Source organism: Eupeodes corollae, chromosome 1, assembly GCF_945859685.1.
Source record: "Eupeodes corollae chromosome 1, idEupCoro1.1, whole genome shotgun sequence".
NCBI classification, from domain to species: domain Eukaryota; kingdom Metazoa; phylum Arthropoda; class Insecta; order Diptera; family Syrphidae; genus Eupeodes; species Eupeodes corollae.
This window is the reverse complement of record NC_079147.1, coordinates 215,180,744-215,205,506: the sequence shown is the minus strand read 5'-3', so window position 1 is coordinate 215,205,506 and position 24,763 is coordinate 215,180,744. Positions and strand designations below refer to the sequence as shown.

Sequence of the window (24,763 nt, the reverse complement as noted above, 5' to 3'; positions counted from 1 at the left end):
ATGTCATAAGTTCTGTTTACACTTAATATTCTTCGTATAGGATTTCCAACTTTCCTTTATAAATAATTTGCAATCATAATGAAATGAGAGAGAAATGGTGCTTAATTGAAAATCAGTTACTGGAAACCTACTAAAACTTCACCAAGTCATTGACCTCATCCAAGAAACTTTTGCATCTTTCCTTTATTATTGATTCTACTTGCCAAGTATTATTGTTAAAAGTCTAAACTTGACTTCTACTTTATGTCGAGGTGTAGAAATTATTAGAAATTGTCACCCAATTTTATAATGAATAAAAGAAGCGATGCGACCCACATTGATAACTGATGTTTTAAGATTCTGAACAGTAATAATATTTATTTTCAATACATCAAACATATAAAAATTAGTACAATTTTATAACGATAAAATAAACTAAGTATTTAAAACGATCTTCATGCAATCAGTTTCGTGTTTGCTTTGTTGATGTGTTTCTTTTATAAGCTTTTGGTTAATATTATAAGGGTGTGGATACCGGATTACAATCCTCCATGTTGAATCGCTTGAGAATATTCTTTAGGTATGCCCGTTGGTCTATCCATTGCTTTCCCTTTTCTCGATCGCGAGTTATTTGCATACCAAGCACAAATTTAGCTTCTCCAAAATCTTTCATCTAGAATGACTTAGCCAACTTTTCTTTGATAATTTTGTTTCATCTTTGTTATTTTTAAAAATCAGTATGTCGTCTACGTAAATTGGACTAAAGTTTTATCTGTGCTGTTTGTCTTGTAATAAATACACGGATCGGTTTTTGATTGTTTAAGTCCAATTTTCTTTAAAGTTTCATCCAATTTCTTTTTCCAAACTCTGCTAGCCTGTTTGAGACCGTTCAGTGATATCTTGAGTTTATATACTTTATTTTGAACATTTGACGCTTTTTCCAATCAGACATATGTTCGCTCTTCATTGCCTCAGCGACTGTCTTTGAATCTTTATCATTGTTGCTGGCCACGTACGATAGATAACCGTATCTTTCAGGTGGATTTCTTATTCTGGTAGATTGTCTTATTCCTCTCTCAGATATGATTCCTTCTGAAGATTCTTAAACAATGAAATCATCTTGGGCATCCAAAAAACTGTTTTCACTTGCCGTTTCGTCATTTATTTCGATAGGTATTTCATTGCTTGAATTCACTGGTGGAATTTCGCCTCCATTCCCCGCTCATATCCTGTAAGGATATCACAATAAGATGTATCGTTTGGCTCACTATCTTTTCGAAAAAATTGCTCATGGAAAACTGCGTCTCTACTTAGTATGACTTCTTTTTTCTTAACGTCATAAAAGCGATATGATTTTGAGTGTGTGCAGTATTTTTGAACTCAAGGAACTTTTTCTCTACCTCATTCTTGCTTTTAGTGAAAAACGCAAAGACTTTTCTTGAACAATCATCAATGAATAGAAGCATGTACTCTAAACCTCCAATTAATATTTGTTCATTCGGACCAAAACGATCTGTGTGTACTAAATCTAATATTGATTCTGCTCTAGTACAAATTGAGTTAAACGGCAAACATGTGATGAAATTGATTTTCGAACTATCGCAATCAATATTCTGTACCACTTTCGGAATCATAGCTTGTGTGGTTTCATTACTTGGATGTCCAACACGCTTTGTGCCAAAGTTCAAAGTGTGAAGCTACATTTTTTGTAACATATGCACTTTGGTTGGGTGGTCTGTTGAGTCAGAACATATTGTTCACCAAGCTTGCAGTTGCAACAACCCTTTGGTCCGTGACTAAACATCTATTCTTGGAAAAAATGATTGAAAAACCCTTTTGAGCAATATTCGAGACAGATAAAAGATTAATGCATAAGTCAGGAACGTGAAGGACTTCTAAAAATTCAAACTCACTTTCTTTGAATTTTACAATAGATACCTTCATTTTGACTTTACCAATACCTTGGACTTGCATTTTTGAATTATTTGCAATAATTACCTCAGAGTTAAGATTTTCCATCTTACTTGAAAAGCATGCACTATTTGATCACATGTGAGCTGACGCTCCCGAGTCGAAATACCATTCTTCTCTGTCAAGAGTCGTGACGGAAAAACATCTTAACATCGCATTCTTCTTTTCTTGATGGTTCTTATTCTTTGTTGGACATTTAGCAGCAATATGGCCAGAATCGTTGAAGTTGTAACATTTAGGACCTTTAAAGTTCTTATTCCCAAAGTTTGCCTTGTTCTTGCCAACAAAAGCAGTATCTTGACTTGCATCCAAATTAACGTATTGAAGTTTGGTTTTAATACTGTCTCCTGTAATAAGAATCCCAGAGCTTTGGATTCACATTACCATTGGCTTGTATTCTTTGGGAAGACTCCCCTCACAAGACCAGAATCTTGGAAAATTTTCTGAAGAGAATCCCAAATCTCCTTAGCGCTTTTGCAATGTCTTATATAAGGATAAATGGATCCTTAAACAAGCAATATAAGCTCCGATTTTGCGTTTAAGAGCTTCGTTGCATCCTTCTCTGTTTCACTACCATCAGAAACAGCCTTCCAAAGTCCGCTCAGTTGGAAATAAGCTTCAACGGAAAATTTCCAGTCTTCGAAGTTTTCGCTTCCCCGAAGCTTTTCGATACTGAATTTCATTTCAGACATCTTTTCTAAATACAAATTTCCTTATTATATTGTATTTAGATCGTGATAAGGCCCATAACTTGATGTTTTAAGATTCTGAACAGTAAGAGTAATAATATTTATTTTCAATACATCAAACATATACAAATTAGTACAATTTGATAACGATAAAATAAACTAAGTATTTAAAATAAAAAGTATCAAATCTCAACTTTCAACAATAACTTCCCATGCCGTCTGTCAATTTGTCTTGCTTAAGACATTAACAAAATATTTATAACAAGATTTTGTGTGAGATAAATAATCTGAAGTCAAAATCTTTCTGTTTCTATTTTTCCGAATGCTTGAGTCGAAAACCATTTCTTATTAGTTTTTTGTTGCTTTTGTATGTTTGTTTTCGTGTTTTGTTAAAAAGTTGTCAGTTAAATTTTTTTTAAACTACCAAAAATATTTTGCATGTGATTAATAGTTTGATTTCAAAATCTATTTTTATCAACGAGATTTTTAGTTGAAAACCAATTTTAGTATCATTTTATTGAAATAGTTATTTCTTACATTTATAAAAAAAACTACAGATTGGATTTTTCTAAGAATCTTATTATAATAAAAATAAGCACAGAATAAAATCATTTTAAAGTCAATATCTTCATTTATTTAAGTGATTTCGAGAATCGAAAATTAATTTTTAATAATTTTGCTACAAATAGTATTTTTGTAGATTTAATTTCTTACGAAAAGACTGACTATTGGATTTTTATAAAAGTTGTACGGAATCCAGAAAACAATATTTTCTGTTAGATGAAATTAATTTAAAGCCATTACTCTAATTTTTGGACAGATGTATGAGTCGAAAATCAATAATTGCCAAGTTCTAGTGATGTTTCTAAGAAGTTTTCATTTTTTATAAAAAAAAATTATGAATTTGTTCTTCTAAAAATTTTACTGAATGTTGAAAGCTATATGCTTTATAAGAAGAAGTGTCTAAAACGTTATTTTTCGTTGCATACAATTATTTTGGATATAAAATCATTTTTCGTTCGTAAAATGTGTCAATTATTTGTTTGAATTTTGTTGATTTATAAAAAAGCTTCTTTGGTAAAATGCAAAATTATATAATACAAAATTTACGAGTAGTTCGTGAGATATTTTGGGTTATTTTTTATTACTGTGGTAAAAAAAAAAACACCCACTCAATTTTTTTGGAAGTCCTTTCTGCATCTTTCTGTGTTATTATATATACTGGTTCTTGATATATGGACGATTTTTTTTCAGTTGTTAAACAGCTAGGTCATGATGAAAAATTAAAAAATAGTTCTACGCTGGATTTATGATTTAAAAATCAGTACACAAGTTTGATTGAATCCATAATTATTGTATTTAACCCACACCTGGGTGCATCACTTGAAAAGAATATTAATAGGTTTAAACACGAACAGAACTAAAACAAAAAACCTTCCGTATTGTCTGAAATAAGTTGAACAAGGTTCATGTTTTATACAAAAAGGGTGTTAAAAAAAAGTTAAAAATAAAAAAACGTCAGGTATATTCATGCCATCTTGTAGTTTATATAAAAATAGCTTAAGTTAGTTAGGTTATTAAAAACATGTTCACAAGAATAACAACTATATGTATAGTATTCTATAAGCTTAACTGCAAAATAACATGAATAAAATATGGCTTTTCTATAATGTTATTGTTGAATTAAAATTTTATGGTTTTTTTAACATTTAGATTTGGTTTTTTTATTCGAAGACAGTGGATGTAGAATAGGATGTTGCTATTAATTAGCCCTCGGTAATAGACTGGTCTTTCGAAGGTATTTTAAGATGGACGATGGCGTTTTAAATTCCAGTTAGGCCAATCTAATTATAGGGAACACCTTTTATATGAACAACAATGATTGGTTAGGATTTAAAGCTTATAAAAAATTGTCTAATGTGGGAGCTATTTTTAGGACTTCGTGCGTTGTCGGTTAACCATATTCCGTCATGATTTACCATTCCTTAAAAATAGTTCGTGAAACAAGCAAACACGAACACCAAAAGGCTTTTTTCAAGCAAAAGGAGTTCTTCAACTCTTTTCACATTCTTTAAAAAAACTCATTAAGTTATAAGAGTATATAAATTGGCTTAAGGAATTATTTCCATGGAACTTAAGTTGTGTTCAACTTCAAAGCCTTAAAATTGTTTTGAATTTTCAATTCTTAGGTTTTGTAGTCTAGATTAGAATTTGATGTCAGAAGTTTTCGAAGTACATATTTGTAAATGATAGAAAAAGTAAAATTTGTATGTTTTATTTTAATGTCTCCGTCTTCTTTTAAATCAACTTTTTTTATTTTTGCCTGAAATACAAATCCATTTCTGAGTTATGTTTAGAATTCAAGAAACTGTTTTCTACAGTTTGAAAAAAATAAGAAAGACCAAAATTTTGTAGTTTGAAGTACTGGTACATTTCGGACATCAGAATCTGTTCGTTACTGGACTTCTTATACAAACCACAAAGTTTCACAGATTAAAACTCGTCTCCTTCAACGGCAATAGGAGCAGAAACATTACGTATAGCGGCTGCAGAATCATTCTGCAGTGCTCTGTAGTATATTTTGAAATAAATAACCATGTTTACTACTACTTATTCAAATGATTTTCCAATGAAAAAATATTATTTGCTTATTGCTAGCAAGCGTCCCACTCCTTTTACCAAGAAATATACTGCATTCTCGAAAATGTCCTTCGTAGAATATTTTCCTGTTGTGGATCTGACGCAATATCTGAAAGACTTCATCATCATCTGTTTCTGTATATATTTGAGACTCCCATGCATAGATTTTGTTTTTCAACAAATTCTTACAAAAATTCATCTCCTTTTAGCTCGATTTCAGTTTCACTGATTGTTTCCCCAATTAAATTGGATTTTGCGTAACATTGTTGTCATAAAACAAAATTAACCAAGAAAATATGTCACAAGCAAATTGTGTTGACGTTATGAGAACTCACAATAAGTTACATATTTTCACGACAAAACTTCAATCACACATTCACCAACCCCCGCTGCCGCCGCCAGCCGCCAGCAGCCAGCCATCCGCCCTCTTGAATAGACATCCTTTGATAATAATATAACAGAACCACACACAATTGACAAATACATAGTTAGTTATCTCATCAATTCGATTTCGATCTATCTATAAACAAAAAGAAAATTGTGATGGAGAGAAATAATATTGCTGATATTGATGTTTTGCACAATATAAAGCCAGCAGGGGTGATGTGATGACAATTTTTATGTGTGTTTAGCTGAGACAAATATAACCAAGGATTTAACCAAAGGATAATCGGCTGGAAGTTATGAGCTTAGCTGGGGAATCAACATTATAATGCCTGGACTGTTTTATTCTTATTTTATTTTCTGTATTCAGTTCGGTTGTACAAAATGAAAGAAGAAAAATAAAATGGATTTGGGTATTTGTGTTTTCATTGTCAATAATTGGATGAGCAATTGTTATGAAAAGCAAAAATTAACAATTTTAGGCAAATGGATGTAATTCATTCGTAATTTAACTTAAATAAGTAAAAATATTTACTCATATCAGAAAATACTTTTACTCGAACAGCGGTACATAGCTTACTTGGTGCAGATATACTGATTTCAAGTTTTAACTGCAATTATTTCGTTAAGGTGTATTACATAAAAACATACTTTTAAAAAAAGGAGACAAGTTATTCAGTATAAAAAGAACGTGAGTCGGTAGCGAAATCTAAGGTGATCTAAAAATAGGCCAAATTATTTTATATTTAAGAAGATTTAACATGCATTTATTTTTCAAACGGTTGCTATATCAAAGCAACTTTTTAATAGTGACAGAAAATCGCTATTAAATGATAACAAGTTATTAGTTTAAACTGTATGAGTTTACTTACTTAAATGTTGAAAATAATAAAATTGACTATTTGTCATGTAAATCCATACAAATTGAGCCAGTATGTATCCTATAAATTGTATTATACTATGTACATATGTTCAAACGTAGGCACAAGTTTTGTCTCATTCAATACAAATTATTACAAAAATTGAACTTAGAATCAAACCCCACCGTTCAACCGAATTCAATAATATGCTATGCGTTTTACTTGCACGTCCCATAAGTTTATAAGCTTCAATTATAAAGTTTCTTCTTTAAATATATTTCGAACTCTTCCACTGTGCTAAATTTCATTATTGCACAAAAACCAGAAGTGTATCTTGTAAATATTAACAAATGCATATAAAGTAGGCTGATACCACACCTCCTTATCATCACATCACAGCATCGCAAGTCCAATTTTTGTATTTGTACACAAATCGATCTCTTTACTTTACTAAATTTCACAATTACCAAGAATATGAAGTGTTTCTTGTAAATAACAATAATTACTTGAAAACTTTATAGATACTACGTTTATTATTATTATTTTGCTCAGATTTGTGTTTGTCTACAACACTTAGAAGGTTTAAATCAAACATACATCCAAATCTTTCCATTTTTTTTTCGAAATTTCAAGATTCTACCATGATCAATCTGTTAAGGTTTTTCGAATTGCATTATCTCGAAAACTCTTTTAGCTAATGAGGTTCCGTAAAGTTAATGTGCCGTGTTGTACGGTGAACGTTGGTTCGACCGAATACATTTGTATGTTTTGTATGATTTTCAACATTGTAGTCACAGGCATATCAGAAGAGGCCTTTAGCGTAAGTAGGCTTAAAGCCTTCCAAAACTATGAATCAATGACAATGATTTCAATATCTTGTTAAATATTGTATTTTGAATAGGTTTCAGATACATTATTGAAAGAGTTTGAAATCTTAATTAAGATAGCTGGCGAAAAATAAAAACAGCTTTCAGCTGTTCACAAAAAGCAGACAAACTTTTTTTATCCACTACAAACGTAAACATTTTAAAAACTATTTTCAGCCTCCTTCAAATTCAATTACATGTTAAATCAGCTATTCTGTCAGATACCCACATACCCTAGAAATGTTTGGATAGCTTAGGATAGTCGTAATGTTTTGGACCAGCTGTTCTTTTACATGTAAAACATTGATAAAAAGTAAACCGGATACTCTATCTGTCTGAGATTGGAAGCAGCCAATAGCATTTTTTTCTGTTTTTCTCGTTTATTAGCTTTACGTAATACTTGAGGTACCCAATATATTCATGTCCATTTTCTTAGCTTCTTTAGCAAATTCAACTAATGGAACCAGATTAGTATCCTATTTTTTTCATACTATTGATTGACAGTAGGATAAGTTAAACTTGCAATACCTATAGAATGCTTATATCACTTCGTTTTTTTTCCATTACTTGTCAAAATCTGTTTTCTAGAAAAGAATAAACAAAGGAACATACAATTTAAATAGCACATTTAGGGTTTTGAGAACCCTTGCTAGATTTAAGGAGAAATTGCTCATTGGTTATATCGAAGTACGTGCTTATTTATTACAGTATTATGTGTCTACAACTTATGAAATTATCATTTATCCTTAGGAATGTCCGTTTAAATGTTTAGTTAAGTTCTCAAGGAAAAAACAGACCAACGTCGTATTTAAAACAGACTTAGGAGTTCTCCGAATTACTGGATGAAGTGTGTTGATCCAACAAAAATTAGTAGAAGAAATTATAATGATATCTCTTCAGCTAAGGAAAATTTTCGCATTTTTTTTCCGTACTGAACGAAATGATACTATTTTCAATTGAGAATTGATTGGCCTGCGTTTAAATATTTGTAGAGTAAAAATATGCACTCTTATTCTGATTTGTTTATTCATTTGAAATTGAAAACATCCGCTTTTGCTTTTAATTGTTTTTTTCGTTGGTATGTGTATATTTTTAAAACACTAGAACATAGGAACAACACATGTTTCAATAACAATTATCCTATAGTCGTGTTATACTCGTACAGTGTACAATATCAATCATAAACCAACAAGCGTGCTAGTCACGAAATAAAATTTTGTTTTGTTGTCCTCGAAATGGCTAAATCCTTCGATCATGCAAGATATGCAGGTACGATAACGATAACGATAACTATATAACTCTAGCGTCTATGCCATCACCTATCTCTGACACATTTAAATGCAATTCCGCATAGGCGTTTCCCCATAAATCGCTGAACCTGCTAATAACATTGTTCAGTTACTTTGCATGATGCCCCGTCCATCCATCCAGCCATTTAGCCATCCATCCATCAGTATTATAGTTGGTGTACCTGTTTATACATATAGATTGTAGTTTGATATCGATGGAACTAGTTTGATAAGCGTGTACAAATTGTGTATTGTGTTTGCAGCTGTATGTTGGTTTTACTTTTGTGACCCCAATTACTTTATATGATGGCAAAAAGGATGATATTTATATTGGTGCAAAATACACCTCCATTATAAAGTTCTTATTTATAACTGATGTTGATTATCGATATATAGTTTTATATGGATGTTTTATGGTGAAGGTTAGTTATTTAATTATATGGTAGATGGCGTTCTGTATGTGGAGTTAAATGCTTTCGTTTAAGTCGTATTTCTATGTCAAAATTCAAGTATTTTATTGGTAGTATAAATAAAATTGTGCGTGCCCAAGCTTACTTAGACTTTTTGTTACTATAAATAAAAATTAGTAATTTTGTTAAATAATTTTAACAGTGTTCACTTAACGACGAACAATAATTTTAAGAATGTTGTTTAAAAGTTATATCTGTCTATAAGTTATGAAATAATCTTTAGAATGTGGTAACTTACTGCTTTTCCCACTTTCTGAAAATAAATTTCCCCATGTTGAGCTGCTTGATAGGGCCTTCAAATTTTCCTAAATCATTAAATGAAGTTGATACCTCTTTACCTATATAGGTGTAAGAGATGGAAAAGGGAGACTTAACTAAAGAAATAAAGGGTGATTTTTTAAAAGCTATAGGAAAGTTTTTCAAAAAAAACTCATACAATTCAGAAAAATGCATGAAATCTTTATTTGAATGGATAATACGAGTACGTTCCATATAATTCAATGTTTGGAGATTATTTTATGCAAATGTTGACCTTGACTGCGCCTCATATGGTCCATCCGCTTAGTCTAATTTGGTATACTCTTTCCAACATTTCGGCCGGTATCTCACGAATAAATGCTTCAATTTTGTCTTCCAATGCATCAATTAAAGCGGGCTTGTCTGTATAAACATGAGCTTTAACATAGCCCCACAAAAAATTGTCAAAAGGCCAATTGACCGATCCCTCACGTGAAATAAAATGTTCACCGAACTCGCCTCTCAATAAGTCCATTGTTGCGAGTGCTGTGTGGCATCTGGCACCGTCTTGTTGAAACCACATGTCGTGCAAGTCGAGCTCTTGCGTTTTGGGCAAACTAAAGTTGGATATCATCTGACGGTAGCGCTCACCATTACGTTAAGATTCGCATCATGTTTGAAGAAATACGGTCCAATGATGCCACCAGCCCATAAACCACACCAAACTGTGACTTTTTCTGGATGCACTGGTAGCTCTTGCAATGCTTCTGGCTGATATTCACTTGAAAATCGACAATTCTGCTTATTTACGTACCCATTCAGCAAAAATGAGCTTCGTCGCTGAACACAATTAAATGGAAGAAGCGCGCGATGAACTTTCTTAACAGAGCACGCATTTAGATAATAAAACTAATAATTTGCAAGCGTTGTTCTTTATATAGATTATAGACCAAACTGAAGATTTTTGACAATGAAAAAAAAACACGAAACGTGCGTCAGCTGTTTAAACCAGTGCAGTGTTGCCAAAGAATAACCCTTTTTTAACTTTATCTATGTGCAGTAATTTCAAAATTTTAGTCTACATTAAATGGTAGTCCCGTTTTATAGCGCAATTCCAATTATGAGTTACCTGTGGCGTTATACAGTCTACATAAGTGGCGCTTCCATATCCTCAGAATTGACTAAGGTTCTACTATTGTATTTAATCATCAACTGGATCTGAATCATTGAGCCAATGGCTATCACATCAAAAAACTTGATAGGTATTGTCAAATAACTTATCATTAGAGAAAAGTTCAATCATATATCAGTTAGTACCAAGACATTGATTGAATTTATATTTGTATAAACCTTGCTGAGTTTTGTCCTTTGACATTTTGTTCATAAACTAATACCATTTGTACCTGCTTTAATGAGTATTTTGCATGTCAGTAGTTGTGGAAAATGTTTACGCTGTAACTTTACGGATCTGTTTTCAAACTCTTTCACTTGGCCAAAACGAAGAATGATCCTACATTCACCCCGTAATTTTCTAATTTTTCTTTTGTCTACATACTCGAAGTGCTACAACGAGGAAGTGGTCCAAGTAAGTGTTATCTCCTAGTAAAGTTCGGATAATGGAAGCGTGTCTTGAATCAATTGCAATATGTTCTGCCAGGTGGTCAATTGATCTGGAGAACTTTAAAAGTTCCAAGCTTAATGACATGTGAGAAAATGTACTATATTCCAATCCAGTCTCTTTCAAAGAATTAAAGGTCTAATGATTCATTTACTAGAAAGAATAAAAAGATATCACTTAATAGACTAGACTGAAATGTTTTTTTTTTGGAAATTAAATTTTCGTTTTTCATTTTCCGTATATTATTAATTTCTCTGTTTTTTTTTTAAATAACTTTTAAAAAAAATCCTTGAACTTTTATTCACTGCCAGAATTTTATACGAATTCATAAACAAAAAATCCATATACAGCACTTCATTTGCCGGAGGCTCATTGAATTATAAATTTAGAGAGCCTTTTAAACATTTTTCAAAAAATTCATACTCACATCATATAATGTAAAATAATATGTTTTGTACAATGTACATAGACAGGTATCGGTAGGTTCTGTGGTACATGTTTTTGCAGACTAAAATCGCCACAGTACTTTTAAGCTTTTTCATCACCACTGCTAAAATGAAGACGAGTGCCAGAAGTGCTTGAGGGGCACTTTTGAGTGCAAACATAAAACAAAAACGCTCTGGAAGTGTCCTTTTGTATACTGGATGTTCGTTCTGTATGGCCAGAATACTGTTTGTTGTTGGTCAAAGTGAAATAACCTCCGTCGGTTTTTTTTTGCCGCTTTCCTTCATAAGTTGGGTGTGATATATTTTTTCCACACCCAGAATAAGAGTTTTGTTTCGAATAAAACAAAAATCTGCAGATGTAGGTACCTTATCTACTGAACTGACATTCTGTTGTTTGTGTTGTTCTTGAATTGTTTTTATTTTGGAATTTTGATAGAAGTACTCGTAATCTTAAACACAAAACCAACAAAACAACACCATGCCCAAGCTCAAGCCCAAGCCCGTATAGCTAAAGGCCTACATGTTGGCTAGAAAATCTAGATCAAGAACATTTGGGCTGTGGTGTATTATACAACTTTTTGCATGGCCTATTCTATAACGTGTGACTTTGAAAATAAAATGAAAATTATACACATTTTCCAACAAAATGTTTCATACCCCTCCTTATTTTTGTGTGTAATTTCTACTCTAATTATAGCTTTGACTACACATGCAGAAGGATAAAATCCGAACTTTTAACTTTAATTTAAGAGCGGGTTTGATGATGTTTCGTGCAGAAAAGTACAAATTTGTATTTATATTTTGTATTTTCTGTTTTTTTTTTTTTAATTTTTATTCTGAAGACAAACTTGGATGACGAAACATACCTACTCGTGTCAAATTATACTTTCTGTTGCTTGATTTTTTGTTTGTAGAAGCTTCGTTTTGTTCTTTCGTTGTTGTATATTTATTATTTGTTAGGAAGAAGGTTACTATTACGCTTGAGTACTAATTTAATTTTGTGACGGCAATTAGTTTCGATTAGCGTTTTATTGTCCTTGAATGTGGAATTGTTGGTTTTTGTTTCTGTAACGAACTTGTGTGTGCTTTGTCGAATGTTCTAACCGCTTAAGGAGAGTCATTCATAATTTAAGGTAAATATTTGTTAACATATCAACATCATTAAAACAGAAAAAATATATTGAATTGGCTTTTCAGTCTCTCTTAAGCTTTTTTTTAAAAGCAAATAACCCAAGTTCGTTATTATTTTGTTATTATACTTGGTTTGAATGGTTATGTTTATGTGGTGGAAAACAAAGCATTACTAAAAACTAATGAGATTTATCTTTGAAAAAATACTGTTTTTACAATCAAACACCGTTATTGTTGTAATTGAATACGGAAAGTTAAAAATTACCTTCAAGTTATGAAAAAAGCAATTCAAATAAGAAGAGCAACTGATTTGATCTATGAAATGAAAAAAGCCTTAATTTGTCTGAGGTATACAAAATGGGCAAGTTATGTATCCAATGAAGAACTAGATAGGAAAACAGGTCAGGAATACATTGACATCATTATACGAAGGCGCAAGTGGCAGTGGATTGGACACACGCTTCGAAGAGGTAATGACTGCATTGAAGGACAGGCAATACAGTGTAAGACCGAGAAGCCATTGGAGAAGAACAGAGCTGGGGTAAACTTAAATACATCGCCTGAAACCGCACACTATGGAGCGTAGGAGTACTGTAGGACCTGTGACCCTCTAGGTATTACCCATCAGCTTAATAGGTCTGATGACCTTCTCTGCAGAGAAGAAAAAGCAATTCATCCGAAAAATAATTGTTGTCTACGTATTAATCTATAAGAGGCGATTACGTAGCTGTCAAATGCTGATGGAATTTTAACTTAAAGAGACATTTGAACTTTGAGCTATTGAGATCGGTGGCGAGTTGATGTTCCTGATTTCAGTCTCACACAACACCACAACGGGGAACACTACTGTTGTCCACTAGCATACCAAGTTTCAGAAACTTTTTGCACAAACTTGCAAACAGAAGGCGCTTCCCTAAATACACTTGCTATAGCTATACAGAACAAGGCTCACCATAGTCAGAAGGCTTAGCTGCGTTAATCCAAGAATTTTAGAATAAATCTCATTTTGTATTATAAATATTATTTTGTACTTGAATTACTTACCAACTCAACAGTCGACCATTATTGTAGTTACAATTCGGTTGTAGTTACTTAACTTGCAATCAAAGTGACTTTTCTTCAAATAATTTTCATATCATGCAATATCTGATCTATCTTGAAACATTGGGCTTGGGCATCGCAAAAGTTTGCGCTATCAAATTTCATACATTCTACACAAACAGATAAATACATACATTGAAATAAAAGCCTGTACAAATAAGTAGAATTGTAAGCTCAAAAAAACGATAAAAAGGCGAAGTATCCAGGTACACATTAAAAACACAACAGAGAGAAAGACCTGGAGCGACCAAGAATTTGATGTCTTCTCTCTTTATACTTTGTATGGACTTTGTAAGAAAGAACAACACTGTTGAAACGAACATGATCCTTGAACACGGCAACTAGTTATACATCATACCATATTCATTTTTAAAAGCAGAAAATTGTGCGAGGTTAATTATTTATGTAAAAATGGGGTTTGCTTGACCCTGCACCTGCTCTAGAAGAACATAGTGAGCAATGCATGTTCGTGGGTTATCGCGGCTTTTAGCTATTATACTGATTTTATTTTTGACGCCGCCGATGTGTGAGGAAAAGAAAATGGCAAAGGCGTTGGAGTTTAGGCGGATTATTGAAATGTTTAAATGGAAGTAGTTTTTGTTTGGAACAGCTTAAATTAAAACAAGCGTTTCTTTTAATGGAAAAGATATTTTCTAAAAATAAAAATTAAAAAAAAAATTTAAAAAAAAAAAAATCAGTTAGAAGTGTGATTTTTCAAAATTTGTATAAAGTCCATAACTCCATATATACCATTCAGAACTCTTTATTATTAATTCAAAAAAATTTAAAACTATAAGACTTTAAATTGAAAACTACCAGAGCGAAACAAAACTAAATAAGAGCACGACTTATTCAGCTGCATTGGATCAATTTCAATTCTTTTGCAATTAAAAAAAATAAGAAAAATTGTATGAAGTTTAATTTTCAAATTTGCTTTTTCCGGTATTTTTTTCGCTTTGAGTTCCTTGGATGTGGACAGTATGAACACTCTAATTACACTTCAGAGAAAATTCAAGCTATGTGCGTCCCATTTGTAAAATGTCATTAAATTAGCTACTTTTGGTCGAACTAGGAAAGACGAAGCTTAAAGTGTCCAACATTCAAAAATATCGTGCGGTGCTATCATCATCAACAGTTTTTAAAGTTTTTCAATGGCTATCAAAAATGATTTAATCAAAACTGTTGCTGACGTTTTAGACTATCACATTTCTGATAGAATCCAACCGCCAGAGTTTATAGTTTTACTTGACATTCATATTGAGTCCCAATTATTTATTGTTATTATTTTAATAAAAAAATCATGAAATATTTGCTGCATTTATGGATGTAAGCTCAGGGCGGACTGCAGGAAATTTGAATAAAATTAATAATTATTCTTGAAAACTTATCTTCAACTTCAAGAAGAAAGCTAGCTAACACTGAGATCATGAGCAGGAAACGCCACTGATATCAAATAAAGAACTATGCATATAGGAAAACTGGTTAGGAATACATTGACACCATTTTACGAAGGCACAAGAAGTAATGATTGCTTTGCAGAACAGGCAATACAGTGGAAGACCGACAAGCCATTGGTGAATAGCATTCGAAGAGGAAACGCCGAGATTATAGGAAAGAGCTAAGGTCAACTCAAATACATCGCCTGAGAGGAGGGTAGGAGTACTTAAGGCCCTCTAGGTATCACCTTCTCTGGAGAGAAGAAAAGCAACTCATCTGAAAAAATATTTGGTCTCCAAAAATTGTTGTGCAATGCCAACTGCTCTACAAACTAATCTATAAGAAGCGATTACGTACCTGTCAATTGCTGATATAATTTGAACTTGAAGCGTATTTTTATTTCAGTCAACCACACCACACCACAACGGGGAACACTAGTTTTATCTACTAGCATACCAAGTTTTAGCAACTTTTTGCCCAAATTTGCAAACAGAAGCCGCAATGGTCGCTTCACTAAATACACTTTTATAGTTGGACAGCACCAATTTTATAAAAATGTTTTAAATATTTCTCAAAGTAGTTCAAGCGTGATACAATTCATTTTATTTCCTGAAGTTATGATACTAACTTTCCGTCAAGATTTGCGAGTATAGAGCGGAAAAGAGCTGTCAGTGAGAAAACAACTTCTGATTTAAAAATAAACCAATAGATGGCTCTATACAAAATAGAACTTAAAAACAAAATTTGACGAACAGGCTGGCCTCCACACGTATAAAACTCAATTAAGATAGACAAAACAATAACCTACATGATCTATATGTATATATACATATATAAACCAAGCCCCAGTCCAATAAAGATGTATGTATCCTGTTCTCATCCATTTGTCTTCTTCTCACAATATCTCAAATGACAGCACCACTTGTATAAAATAGATACATTTTAGATACAAAAGAAAAAAGTTGACGAAAGAAAACAAAAACTATCCTTTGCCTTTGTTATTTTCCACAATTTCACCAAATAACTTTTCTTTTTAGCTGAAAATGAAAAATATTTTGAAAATGATACACACACAACACACTTTAATTTTACGCAAATATGCACATAAATTAAAATAAAATGATGAAAATTCCAATATTTTGGGCTTTTCTATTTCTATATAGGTATTTACACTCATTCATATGTGTGTATTTAAATGGTCTTATGGACAGGACATGGACTAGAGGGACACACTACCACACCACCAACTCAATTTTTGCTAAACATTTAGTTTTGAGAAGGGAAGAATAATATTCTGACATAATATCAAGAACAACACTTTTGCTTGCTTGATGTCCTTTTGCCTGCTTTTTTCTGATTTTCCCAGGCCAAATGAGCTCAAACTTGAACCCATATCATCATCGAATATATGTATGTAGGTATGTATGTAGATTTTAGATGGAAGTTTGTATAGAGGTTTCTCCATATCCTCGTTTATGTTGCGTACATCAATCTCTAGTGGTCTCTTAAGCTATTTAAGAATTCCATTATTTTTGTACCTAATATTCAGAAAATTGCTATTTCAGTGAGTTACGCATAGGACCTATCTATTGGGGGTATTGTATGTTTGTGTGTGTCCCTGTCTATATTTTCATCTTTTATGTTTTGAATTTTCCAAAAATTGACCTATTTTATACAGAGAAACATGCGGGTTTATAAAAAGAATGAAGCATGGAAATTTGAAATGTATTTTTGTTGAAGAGATCTTGATAGACTGAACGATTGTGGACTTTTCTAAGAAGCGCATGTTTCTGTCTGCCTGTAAAAATATTCAAAATTGAAAATACAGATCCAAGTCTTAGACTATAAAACTATCCACTATAGCATTTCATCCTGAAAAGCTCGATGGGTTCTTTAATGGAAATATGTATATCTTCTTGTTACATAAATTATACTTATCAATTAAGCATTTTGTGGGGATGTGGATAGTGTTTCCGTTTATTCTAACTAATGGACGTGCTTTTAGGATGTTCAAGCCATCTCCTACACTAAATCAAATTATTTGCTGTCGTTTCATTATATGTTTATATAGTTCCTAGCCTGAAAGATAAATTATCCATCGGAAACCGACTAGCGAGCCTCTAAATTGGTTTGAACAAGTTCGAACACCGTGTACTTAAAATTTGAATATTCATATGGTTTCTTGCATATAGCTGCTTCATATGATACAAGTTCACAATAAGCCAACATTACCAAACCAGAACCATTTAGGAAACCTCTTTTTGTTTATAAAGTACACATCTCTCTACTTCTCTGCATCTATGTACTTGTCGCCGTTAATTTCTTTTCCTTATTTAGGAGGACCTCAGCGTAAGCATCAGCATCATAATGCATTCATTTGTACATTAAATGCAAAAGCTCTGTCTCCATGTTGTTATTCATGTTCAGGGGAGGTAGACTCATCCACACACCAGTTTTGTGCTCTTGTGCATTTTGCAATATATGTGGATACATTACGAAAGAATTTTCTGTATTAGTAGACGACAGTCAACGTTTTGTCCCGCTTTTTGGTTAAAATAATCCCAGTTCCGGTTGCAGCGCCTCCAGCAACCATCAGCCACAAGCTGGAGCTACACCACACCAAACCACAGTATAGAAACACCAGAATGGGTAATACATTTGGACTTAGGTTTGTGTCCTTTGAAATTGGAAAACACATTAGTTACACGCAAGCTCGGCTCTGACGTACCGTAAAATTATGTCTTTCCTGTGTGTAACGCGCAAAGACTTTGTTTTAAATTTATTACACCCGGGGAGATGGTCGGGTGTGGGTTGGGACGGGTCGTGTAATGTTGTTAGTTGTGTCTATGATGGGTTTGGTTTCGGATTGTTCAGATTACCTAAACTTTCAAAACATCACAAAGAAATAAATGTTAACAATATCAAAAAAAATGAGAAAAACTAAAGTGCATCTGCACACACACGCATTCACACGTTTGTCAAATTGCATTATAGTCTAGTCTTTTGTGGTCAAAGCCTTTCTAGAGTCGAGGTCTTTTTATTTGCTTGGCCTTTATTCTTTTAATTCTCTCATTTAAAATATCCCGGTTTTTGGCAGCAGTCACTTTTGAAGCTGTCATTTTTTGATGTTTGACAAGTATAAATGGAGAGGTTGAATATCATCTTGGATAAGGTATCCTGGACAGGAAGATGTTTAGATATGTATTTATACCTTATTGCATAAGTCGGATACCTAAACCTACCTACCAGGCAAAAAATAAGAAAACAACTTTAGGCTGTTCAAAAAAAGCAGACAAACATTTAGATTTCGGGGTCCAAAATTATTGTATTTTATAATATTTTTGTTTCAATAATTCACTGAATTTTTACCCAAAAAAACATACAAATTTGAAATCATTTTCAGGCTCTTTTAAATTCAGCCACATGTACCTGAAGTTCTTGAATAAATTCCTTCTATAATATCTCAGGTATCCGGATAACCTATCTGTCTGCAATTGAACGCAGCCATTAATTACGGTTGCCAGCTTGAAAAAAAAAATGTGTCTCTAAATTTGAAAAAAAAATGACCACTCCAGACACTAAGACTATTTTGTTATTTTAAAACTCTTTGCCCAGCACGTTATTATTATTAAGAATATTTCTTTATTTTTTTAATCAAACGTAATTCCAAAAAAAAAATTACTTCTCCCCAAAATTCGCATAATGTCAATTTTATCGTTGATTGTGTTTTTTTTTTAATCAAGGCATCGTCCACTCTATTACTTCATCTGGGATCACCACCAAGTTAGAAAAAAAATCAATTAAAGAAATCTCAAAATCCGACAAGGGGAACTTTTTGGAGTTATTTTGGTTACATTTCTTAAATCATTATTACTAGGCCAAATTTAAATATCTAGTAGCAGTCGTTTTGAAAATTCTAAATATAAATGTAAAGCGTTTGTTTTTACAATTTTTTATTAAAAGTAGTAAGGTTCGATTTTAAATAATTTTACGGCTTGTGTAATGCGTAAATAATTCTCTCTGTTTCCTTAGTCCAATTCAGATCAAGAGTTTATATTTTGAATTAAGTTATTATCTACACAAAGTTGCTTAAATGAGTTTAACCGTTGTTTCGGTTTAAAGAACGTTTTGGTTACTTAAATTGCCGAACATCATTTTTCGTTTCCGAAAAATATGACCAAATGGAATGAAAAATGACCATTTGACCAAGTGAAAAAATAATGACCAAATCTGGTCACAGATGGCCAATGTGGCAACCATGCCGATGATGCCACCAACCAATAAACTTCATTTAATTGTCATTCCTTGTGTTTCACATCTCCTATAGACCCGCTTTGCTGCAATTTGAGCACAATTCTGCCTAAGGTAGACACTTTTGGTTGATTACTCACGACCTGCATTTTGATTTGAACGATAATTTAAATTTCATTCATAGCTTTATCAATCTTAACGCGCTGTTCAGCGTTATACTTTTCCATGGTTGAATTGTCAAAACTGAAAATAACACATTTCAAATAAAGTTGGCATAAAGCTGTTCGTTAAGATTTTACTCACAATTATATCATATCACCAGTGTTTTAATATCCTCAAAGATCCATTTAGGTTATACGTTACGTAATACAACAACAATTTATAATGCTAGTTCCATTTGAGTCAACTTCAGAAACCCCAAAAACAGTTTTTATTATAACCGGTAGATGGCTATTTTGAGTTTTAAATAGTAAGGTAGTGTGAACTGTAGTTAAAATAAAAGGGAGATAACATTTTTGCAAAGTAGATAAACATAAGAAAAAAAAGAGACAGCTGTATAAAAATTAGATGTATTGGATCTAAATCGTTTTATTTTCGCAGGATAGGCTAATTGGCTTTAAGAAAACTCAGCTAACTTTATAGTTGACCCAAGCTTTATTTGATAATGACAGTGCATACACAGTATGCATGCAACTATGCCTTTTACCTCCTCATAAAATACATTGCATTTCTTTCTTGTCATATCCTTCTGATGAAGAATAACTTTCCAGTTATATTTTTTTTTTATATTTTACGCGCACTAAAGGGGATATGAATACCCTTATAATGATTATACACAGTGCGAGCAATTAGGAAGGGAGGATAGGATTTGAAAGGAGATACCGATGCACATTGGTTTTGAATGCCTGCACATTGTAATGATTGGGGAATATTGAGTGTGGTAAAGCACTGCACATTCGTGTAGTGCGATTAAAAAAAGAATCTCTGAACTTTACAGCACGACCGAAATTGGGCTCAAGGGTAAACTGATGGGCATTCCTAAAAGAACGAGTATTACGGTTGAATTGTTTGAGGGGAGGAATACAAATGGCTATTTCATTAGAGCATTGCTTATGGAAGTAGCGATAAAATAATGAGAGACATGAAACCTTACGACGATGCTCGTTTCAGTTAGACGATGGTCACGTATCATTTTTAGAGCTCTCTTTTGAATTCTGTCCAAGAGACTCAAGTGGGTTATAGGAGCACCTGCCCAAATATGGGAATTGTACTCAAGTTTTGGACGAATATAGGCTTTATAAATTATAGCCAGATCAGAAGGGGTAAAAAAGTTCTTGCATCGTCGGAGAAAACCTAAACACTTAGCAGCATTTTTGGCGATGTCAAATATGTGATCACTCCACAACAAGTGGTTTGTAATGCACATACCTAGGACTAGGACTGATAGCTGTTCAGTCTCCACAAGTACCACTCATGGATAGTGGCATTGGCGAGGGTTACGCTTTTGCGACAGTAGACAGCATTGAGTTTTCGAAGCATTAAATTCTACACGGTTTTTGATTCCCCATTGAACAATGCTGTCAAGATCTTAATTTAATGAACTTATCATACGCTGCCGTTGGTAGTACACATCCAAAGAACAAGGATGAGAATCTAAAAACGAATATGAAAAGCTGAGGGTACTGTCATCCGCGAAACAATTTAGTGGGTTAGAAGTTTCAGAAAAAAGATCATTTATAAAAATTAGGAAGAGCGTCGGAGACAAAACTGAGCCCTGGGGCACACCAGCGTTTATTTAATGAATATCAGATTTGAACCCGTCCAATATTACTTGGATTAAACGGTCCGAAAGGTAATTTCTAACCCAACGAAGAAGGGATTCATCAATACCAAATGCACGCATTTTCGATAAGAGAGCTTGATGCCAAACTCTATCAAATGCTTTTGAAATATCAAGTGCAATAATCTTACTTTCTCCAAAACGATGTAAAGATTTGTTCCACTGTTCCATGAGATCACCAGTGGACCTATTGCAACGAAAGCCATATTGCCGGTCATTAAGAAGCTTTCGTTCTTCAAGATATTTCTTAAGCTGAAAATTGATCAGCGTTTCCATGACCTTGGAAAGAAGGGATGTAAGTGCAATTGGACGATAGTTGGATGGTGAGGAGGATTCGCCTTTTTTAGGGACAGGCTGGAAAAATGCAGTTTTCTATCCACTCGGAAAGAGACCTGTAGAATAGGACAGATGGAAAAGCTTACGCAGTGGTTTTGCCAGCGTTGAAGAACACCTCTTCAGAACAATTGCGGGGATACTATCCGGGCCAGCGAATTTGTGAATGTCAAGATTTTTAAGTACTCTAGTAACTGAACGAGTGCGAAAGAAGATTCGTCCCATAGAATCGTTAACGCTTTGAAGTACAGGCGGAGTCATGTCACTCACTGGCAGCAAATTGGCTTTATCAATCGAGCTTACATAGGGAGTGTCATTGGAAGCAAGCGTCGGAACCGACGAAGACGTAGTGTTACGCACATTTTTTACGAATGACCGGACATTTTTACTACCATTGGGACATTGTAGTATTTTTGGCCGTAATTTCTGGTCATGCAAAAATTTAATGCGTCGTATATGTCCGTTACAGGTCTTTCTGGCTTGTTTGAACTTATTCCGGTTTTCCTTAGTTGGGTTGGCTTGTAATTCCGGAAACTTACATTTTTGGTCCTAATAACCTCTTTACAGCTCGAATCAAACCATGAGTTTTCTTTGGGTTTGATAGATTTTTCCCTATTCGGGATAAAATTTCTCATTCCGCAAAGAATTAATCAGTAATCATATCTGCACTGGGATCCACGTCACTATCGATGAAGCATAGTGACCAGTTAAAGTTCCTAAAGAAGTCATTGAGACCGTCCCAGTTGGCTTTCTCATATTGCCAAACGGTTCTAGTAGGAGTTTTAACTTTAACTGGAGTTTTTTGGTATGAGAAATTTGCAGATATGACACAATGGTCTGATGTGCCTAGAGGTGATAATACACTGACAATACATTTATTAGGATCAGAAGTAATAACCAAGTCTAGAGTGTTGGCGGATTGACCTGCAACGTCAGGAATCCGAGTTGGCTCGTCAACTAACGGAGTCAGGTGGTTTAACTCAGCAAAAATCTCGACATACCTTCCTTCGGATGTTGTCTGACCCGAATAACGCAGCCACGAAGAATTGTGTACATTGAAATCGCCCGTAACAACGATCTCACTGCGCGAAAAATGGGATACAATTCTCTGGATAGAGTCAGACAGCGCATCGAATTCGTTTGAAGTCGAACTGCTATCCAAACTTGGGCTGCGATAAATAAAACAAGTATGAATGATGCGCCTTTGAACAGTAAATTTGAACCATATATAATTAAAATTTGTATTAATACATTGGCCATACCGTGGTAGAAGCTGGTAGGCAACATCATTACGGACGTAAACGGCTAGACCATGGTGAGAAAACAATAATGGCACTAAGCTATAACCATGAAGGTTAAACTCCGTATGATCGGTATTTTCGCCAGCCTGGGTTTCACTTAGTGCCAGAACAGCTGGCCTGTTTAAAACAGTATGGACGTATACAGAACACAAATTTTTTGTAGCCCCCAAATGTTGCTATATTCGACACAAAACTTACCAGCCATCACAATACACAAAAACACAAAAAAAAAACCAAAGCAAGACAGTTATCTATGCAGAAAAATTTATATTATATTATTAAAATGTTTCATTATTTGCTTACCTTTTTTCAGGCACACCAAAAGACCAACAGAACCAGCTTAAATAATAATTATATTCTTTTAACATTGCTTCCATTTTCAAGTAATTTATCTTCGGGTGCCTATATATATCAAGGGCGATGCTTTCATTCGAGATCCAACTTCTATGATCAATTTCAAAAATCATAACTGCGAGTATTTTACCTTGGTACTGTTTCCACCAAATTAAGTCTTACAATCATATGGTATCAATTAAAAACTGCAATTTAAATGGAACGATATAAATATATAATTTCAGCTTTCTGCAACTCGAAGAGGCAAGTCTTTCAAAAACTCAATTTGGCACAAAAATAACCAACACTTTTTCTAACAGCACTCTGGCCCTGGCAAAAACAATTGTTCATTCCCTTTTTTACCATCGAATTTACACGGAATTAGAATTTGATCTCCTGCTTGGACACATGCGACTGCAGCAATATGAACATGAATATGCAGCCGTGAAAATGCATCACAGATAAAAGTAATTGTTACTTTCTACATGTCCTTACTCCCACAAACCATCAGAGTTCCATTATTAAAAATGACATATTCTTTGACATTCGGTTCGAATGTAAACAAGAATCGATTTGGAATATCACTTAATTTGGCATCATTCGACTCTAACAAGTTTGCAACTTTGAACAATTACCACCTTTCGCAACAACACAAACCTATTCGGATAGCTTTGAATTGATCACCGAACGCGACCGTCGTGACTGCCTGGAGCTGTAGCTCAGTGTTCATTGTGTTGAGCCATTTATCTGTCATTTGATATCAGACTGAGCGAAAATCTGTCATTTGTTCAGTTGATTGAATTTAAAGCAACATTGTACTTATCAAATTTAGATTCCAGACTAATCCAACAGAAGGCCGAGCTCAGAGGGTGTGTATTAAAAAAAAAGGAAACATTTAAGACGATTCTTGTTCTATGTTTGTATCTAAAAGGAGCCAAAGATCATTGCAAATAATCACAAATAACGAAAGCTATGTTTCTGTACAACGAATGGCAGGAATTCATCGCACGCATAAAAACCTGGAACTAGCTAAGAAACTGGTGACTATAATGGAACTTTCCTCAGGTGAAAACTCAAAATCTTGGACTTCTTTTACAATGACTAAGTTAAATATTTCTGCGGTTCCGAACAAGACTTTTAAAATGAGCCAAATATCAATTATTAAACAAAATAGTAAGTAATGTAAGTTTGATTGTATTAATTTTATCAGATTAAGGGAATTTGAAAATTAAAAATCAGTTTTTAAAAATATGTTATTTCTTTAAAATATCTCTTTTATTTCTGCTGCTACAAAGTCTCATTACAATTGAACTACATAATAATTATCTTTAATTTATATATGTACGTACGTATAATATAAGTTATCTTTTTTTAATAAGTAGATTTGGTAATGTGTAGATATATTTATTATTTGTATGAATATACATGTGAAATTGTATTAATTTTTAAATAAATTTATTTATAAGAAATAAATGTGTTAAATAGAAAAGAATATAAAAATCACCATTTTTGATTATTTATATAATGTATAAAAAGTAAAAAATAAATAATATTAGTTCTCTTCGTCCTGAGAATAAAAAGTAAAGA

General features: G+C 33.1%; 1 protein-coding gene across 10 annotated transcripts in view; it reads left to right on the top strand.

Annotated features, from left to right (window-relative positions):
- Window positions 1–24,433, top strand: part of LOC129952446 (uncharacterized) — a 271,289-nt gene extending 246,856 nt beyond the window's left edge. For all 10 annotated transcript variants that reach the window (XR_008782313.1, XR_008782320.1, XR_008782314.1 and 7 more), the window contains 2 exons: window positions 23,157–23,368; window positions 23,422–24,433. The gene's annotated coding sequence lies outside the window, so the exon portion shown is untranslated. The remainder of the gene's footprint in view (window positions 1–23,156; window positions 23,369–23,421) is intronic.
- The last annotated feature ends 330 nt before the right edge of the window (window positions 24,434–24,763 follow it).